Genomic DNA, 6,490 nt, shown 5'->3' on the forward strand with positions numbered 1-6,490 from the left:
AATATATTCAGCGTGAACTCTCTTTGTTAAGCCCCACATTAAAAACCATTACTAACATTACCTACCTTGTTGCTGCCATCTGTCATTTTATCCAACAATCTTTTACTGTCAGTGATGTTAAAGTTAACAATAATTATTATTCTTATTTTTATTATATTTATAATATAAGCCGAGATAGATAAATAGTATGCATTAAGTGTTATAAAGAAAGAAAGAAAATAAATAAATGTGATCCTGGACCATAAAACCATTTTTTTATATAAAAATATAATATATATATATATATATATATATATACACACACCACACACCGTAAATTCTGGACTATAAGCCGCTACTTTTTTCATAGGTTTTGAACCATGCGGCTTATACAAAGGTCTTGACTATTCTGCAGATTTTTCCCCACCGCTAGGGCGCTCTAACCGGAATTAGAATCAAAACCAAGACAAAATAAATGCAAAGAAGAATACGCTAGTTCCTCTTTAGCAGATATAAGTCGGCAGAAGCGGATAGAAGGATGACAAATTACCAATCCTGTCAAACTCTATCTTTTCAAATCCTCACCCCTTCATCATGGAACCCACACGAAGAAGATCGTATGATGCAAGTTTTAAGTTGAAGGCCATCGATCTCGTTATACAAGAAGGAAACCGCGCTGCTGCTCGGAAGCTTAGCGTCAATGAGTCTATGGTGAGACGCTGGAGGAGGCAGCGGGAAGAGCAAAACTTTTTAAATAGAGCGGATGCGGCTTATATGCAGGTGCGGCTTGTTTATTTTTTTATTTTTATTTTTTAAAAAATAGAGCGGATGCAGCTTATATGCAGGTGCGCTTTATAGTCCAGAATTTACGGTATATATATATATATATATATATATATATATATATATATATATATATATATATATATATATATATAGTTCATTCTAACCCACATGAGAATAATCATTCATATATATCATTTTTTATTATTTATGAATGCATTTTACTTCAAGTAATGTTTTTTTATGGAAATCTCCAACTCTCTAAAGTTAGTCTGCATAAGTGCACTCTCAGAAATAAAGGTACAAATGCTGTCACAAAAGTTTTTACCTAAAGGGTCCATTTTGGTACCTTAAAGATACGTATAAGAACTTAAAGCGTACATTTTTGAACCTAATAGATACAAAAGTGTAACTTTTGAAAAAGTTACCTCCCCAGTGACGGCTTTTGTTCCTTTATTTCTGAGAGCGTGACAAAGTAACCAAGGTTTCAGTGACATAGCCACCACAACCTCTTGGACAGTTCTGCAGTGGCTCAGTTAATACGTTCATAAACCTGACTAAATTCTATAAGTGATGGTGATATTTCAATTAATTGATATGACACGCTTTTATCTTCCGAAATGAAAGTAGTGTAGCTTTCTGTGCAGCTTTTAGCGTTTAATTCTTTTATTTATTTGATTATTTCCGAAGGGAAATGCTTCCATGCCAGACATTGCCTTGGGGAACTCTGGGAAATGGGCACATCAACATCATTAATGGCTCCAGATTTCCGTTCAGTCAGTTTATTACGGATCAGTGCGGGCCGAAGTGCCGGGTGTCGTTAACTAATCTCTCAAACACTCTTCTAAGCCTGCTCTCCTTATGAATTATAATAGCCATGTAATTAGACTTCACCCAGTGGTCTAAACATCAACAGAGATCGGTTTCAATTTCCTTTACAAAGCTCAAATGCAATTATATCTCCCTGTATCAAGGCAAGGTCAACGTTTGAGCTCGGTCATAAATAACGTGACATTTTCAGGCTCTCCTATATGTGCTACTTGCTCATCAGCGGTGTTTTGATTACGATTTTAGTATTTAATTGTTGGGTTCGCCCAGCGTGACATTCGTGCCCCATTTGTTTGACTTCATCCCCTATGGCCATTAAACAGCAGCCGCCGTGTTTTTCAGCAATTTGTGGGAGGCGACCAGACGCGATGATGAGGCGTTTGACAAACCTGAATATCAATGATCTTTATTCCTCAATTGAGCGTTTGACCTATCACGTCCTCATTTAACTCCTGCGGCTTTGTTCCTCTCTAATTATGTCATGATGAAGCATTGATTTCCATTTGGGTTTAGTTAGTTTGTTGCCACCTTTGGAGACATGGCACACAGGGCATTAGCACAAGTGAATTGTTAAATAAGGAATTATTCAAGGGTAGTTTCATTTCACTTATATCGAAAATGTCAAACTTTCGCAATGGCTTGCACTCAGTGTTTGGGAGTTTTATTCATTGATTGATGTGTGGTGGGCGAATTAGGCCTTGCCGTGTGTTTCGGTATTGTATAGTACTTCTGTTGTTTGTATGCGTTCATGTATGCATTTCTTTGTTTTGATTGTTGGCTGTTTAAATGAAAAATAAGAAAAACTATACACAAAAATAGTTTAATTCTGAGGTTACATTCCTTATTTTTTATTTGCTTGTTTGTTTGGTTTTATTACTGACTGTTGAAATGAACTATATAAATTTCACTCATTTGAAAATATTTAAAAGTTTGTTTAATTCATTGGTTTGTTTTAAAATATGTAATTTTATGAGCTTTTTTATTTGTATTTCATTGTTTCTTTCTTTCTTTCTTTATTATTTATTTATTTATTTTGCTTGTAATTAGTTTATTTCAAGCTTTATTACTAACTGTTGAAATTAACCATTTAAAAATGTGAGGGGCTACATTTCTTTTTTGTTTTTCTTTAACTGTTCATCAATAATAATAAAAAATATTCGGTTTTATTCGGTTTTTTATTTTATTAATTATTTTATTATTACAATAATTTAGTATGTTATTTTTATTTTATTAAAAATATTTTTAAACTTATAAATATTTTCTTTTGAACGATTTAAGTGAGCGTTTAACAAACTAAAGTAGCTAAAAGTTCACTTAAATCGTTCAGAAGAAAATATTTATTTGTTTCAAAACTATATAAAAATAAAATAAAAATAACATACCAAATCATTGTAATAATATAATACTGTACTGAAAATGTATTCAAGAATTCAGAAATCGAGCTGAAATATTGAAATTCAGAAATGTTGATTAAATCTTGGCTTTATAAAGACTTGTAGCTACACTATAGGCAGCTGTGTCTAGAGAATCATATTGATGAAAAGGCGAAATGTGTGAAAAAGTATTGCTTCGACTTATCAAAGTATTCATCTTTGGTCTTTTGAATCCTTGAAAGCCTCTGACTTTATATGCCTCGTCCCCGGCTCCGACAGAGCAAACATATTTGCTTTTTTTTGCCGTCGTCTTCAGAAGACATCCTCCTCAGGGACACTAGCTGTATTTTCTCCTCAGCCTTAAGTAGAGGCACTAAGTCGTGTTGAAACTATAGCAACAGATGAGCCGTCTCTATGGAAATAAAGCCTTGCTTCCCTGACGAGGCCTTCTATTCAATGGTGCCAATTACAGAGAATCCTTGTGGCTGACCCTGAGCTGACACGTTTACATTGAGGATTCAGTCACAGGCAGCTATTAGTCAACAAAGGCTTTGATTGAGTTTTATCTTCCTGAATGAGTCTCAGACGTATGAATCTCCGCCTGAACGTGGAAAGCGACGAGCTTTATTGCGAGCTGTGGTGTGAGCGTTTACGTATGCAGATACCTGGCCTCTCTTTGTGAACCACATTCAGTATTGTTTACGAGGAAATTATTACCATGCTTTTGCTGATTTTTGAGGAGCCCTTTGTTGGTTGTAAAGAGCGGTGAATCACTGAAAAAGATCTCGATTGCTGCAAGCTAAAAGAATGAGAATGAGGGTTTTCTTCTTCACTCAGAGACCTGATAGATATCATTAAGTTGTTACAGAGGCTAGTAATAATAATAATAATAATAATAATAATAATAATAGCAGCAGCAGCTGTTGTTGTTATTCATCATTTCAGAACCAATAATCAATTTATAAATGTGAAATAAATGTAAATAACGTTTCAAATAAACAGACGTATTTAAAACTCAATCAGCGTAAATTATTATTTTTGGTTTAATTTTCTTATTTTTTCCGCCAACCTGTTTATTAGTTACTTTATAAATAACTAATATATATATATATATATTATTATTATTAGTCAAATAAATATATATAAAATATATATAAAACAAAACTTTCAAATTGATTTTATTTATTTTACAGCATGTAACTAAATAAATACACATAAATCTTTGAATTTAATTTATTTATATATAATATATATAAATTTTTATTAAGTTTTCCTTAATCCATTTAGCAACAAATTTCCATTTACGTAACTTAGTAGTTAATAGCCTTTATTATTATTATTATTATTATTATTATTATTATTATTATTATTATATAAATTATGCTTCAAATTGTGAAATAAACACACACACTTAAAACATTGTCTTTTAAGTCATATAAACACTGACGACCCCCACACAATTAATTAATAAATTTTTTTCTCAGACTATTTGCCAAAAGATATTCATTTATTGCAATAAACAAGTAAGCAAACATAATTTAACCATTTGTTGTATTTTAAGACTGTACTGTACAGTGTGAAATCAATACCGTTTCACTTTTGAACACTTAATTTCAGCAAGTGTTCTTCAGAAGTTCTTGTAATCTCCTCGTAAGGTCTTACACACTGGGTCCTCACGAAGCTGATTGCATGTCGCCTTCTTGGAACTAGCGCTCTGCGGACACTAATAAGTTAGACTCCCAGTGGGACCCAGATGTTGGAATGGGCTCATTTGCGGTTAGCGCAGAGCTGCAGATTATCTGACATACATTGGGCAGGGCTCTGTAAGTGGATCAGCCCGGTCTCCACGCTCCAGCCTTCAGCCAAGTGCCAGAATCACGTCTTCATTAGAAGAAAATAAGATCTACAGTGGAGTCTCGAGGGAGACGAACGTGAGCCTTACAGCGGGCCTTCACTCCGGGTTCATAGCTGGGCTAATTTAGTCATTAACTGAGCTGACGGAGATAATAAGGCGACGTAGATAAGAATTCTGTCTCGCGTCGCCGTTCTGATTTAGCTGGTATTTACCTCGGACTGGAATGTTGTGATTGCACAGTGATTATCTATTAAACATCCGCGTGTTTGTCGTGGCGGGATCCGCCTCGTCTGAGAGCAGAGGGGCTGAAGGTGAGAGGCGAGTGCAAGGAATACGAACAGACGAATCGATAGCTGTTTGATTCGCACAGAACAGAGCTCTGATCATTGGCAAACAGCTGCGGTGCTCACTGCTCGGACATTTTGCACTGCCACGTCAAGTCAATAATGTAATTCAGCCAGTGGCAACTCTGTGTTCTTTCTAACGCACCCTTATCGACAGAGCGAGAGGAAAGAGCTGGATTGAGGGACGTTTGTTAGTATTCTCTGCCACGCCAGGCCGTGAGCGAGTCGGATCTCCTCTGTGCAGTTCTGGCCTCTCACAAATAACTTCTGAACACTGTTTTCAGAACTATTTGATGTATGCTTTGTACTACATGCTGTGCAGTGGTGCCTGTCTTCTCTCTACACCTTCCTGTTTTCTCCATCGCTATCTCTATAATTGAAATTATTATTATTATTATTATTATCATCATCATCATCATCATCATCATCATTGTTGTTGTCATTATTAATGCTATTACTATTGTTATTATTATTTTTTATTATTATTGTGTCATGTGCTGTTTTACAATAATAATAAATTATTATTATTATTATTATTATTATTTTAGTTACTTAATTTCACAATAAATGATTAGATTAGAAATAATAATAATAATAATAATAATAATGCATTTCTAATAACAACATAACAACAACAGATCTTATTATTATTATTATTATTATTATTATTATTATTATTATTAAGAATCACCATAATAATCATAATGTATTTCAATTATATTATTATTATTATTATTATTATTATTGTTTCTCTTTTCACTTTTAGTGTATAAATATATCATCATTGTCATCATCATCATCATGATTATTATAAATTGTTATTGTCATTGTAGTTATTTAATTTCACAGTTTAGATATAATAATGATGATGATGATGATGATGATGATGATGATAATAATAATAATAATAACAATAATAATGAAGAATTTATGAAAACATTTAACTATTATTATTATTATTTATTAATATTGTTATTGTTATTATTATTTTTCGTTTTTTATTGTGGTTGTTGTTGTTCATTTAATTAATGTTTAATGTGAAGTTTGTACTGTGGCACCTTGCTGACTCAGTTTTATTTATTTAATCTATTATATAGATTTTTGCTCTCTGTTTTTTTCTGAGTAGTGCTCCAGGTCTTGGAATTCACACAGCCGGCGCGAGCACATGAAAGAGCCCCGCAAACTGTCTGTGTTGAAAACCTTGCTCGTTTTCTGTGTAAGTGGGTGTAACTCTAAGAGAAGCAGAGAGCTGGAGAGTGGGCAATGTGATCCGGTTTCCTCCTGAAGAATACAGCTCAATATAGAAGTAAAAATGAAAAGGGTTGGAG

The 6,490-nt window shown here is 33.5% G+C and overlaps 1 long non-coding RNA gene across 1 annotated transcript; it reads left to right on the forward strand.

Annotated features, from left to right (window-relative positions):
• Positions 1 to 426: 426 nt before the first annotated feature.
• Positions 427 to 856, forward strand: LOC122330148. The gene is made up of 2 exons (XR_006247976.1): positions 427 to 759; positions 825 to 856. It is a non-coding gene; the product is annotated as an uncharacterized LOC122330148 (long non-coding RNA).
• The last annotated feature ends 5,634 nt before the right edge of the window (positions 857 to 6,490 follow it).

This window comes from Puntigrus tetrazona, chromosome 24 (assembly GCF_018831695.1).
Source record: "Puntigrus tetrazona isolate hp1 chromosome 24, ASM1883169v1, whole genome shotgun sequence".
Taxonomy (NCBI): domain Eukaryota; kingdom Metazoa; phylum Chordata; class Actinopteri; order Cypriniformes; family Cyprinidae; genus Puntigrus; species Puntigrus tetrazona.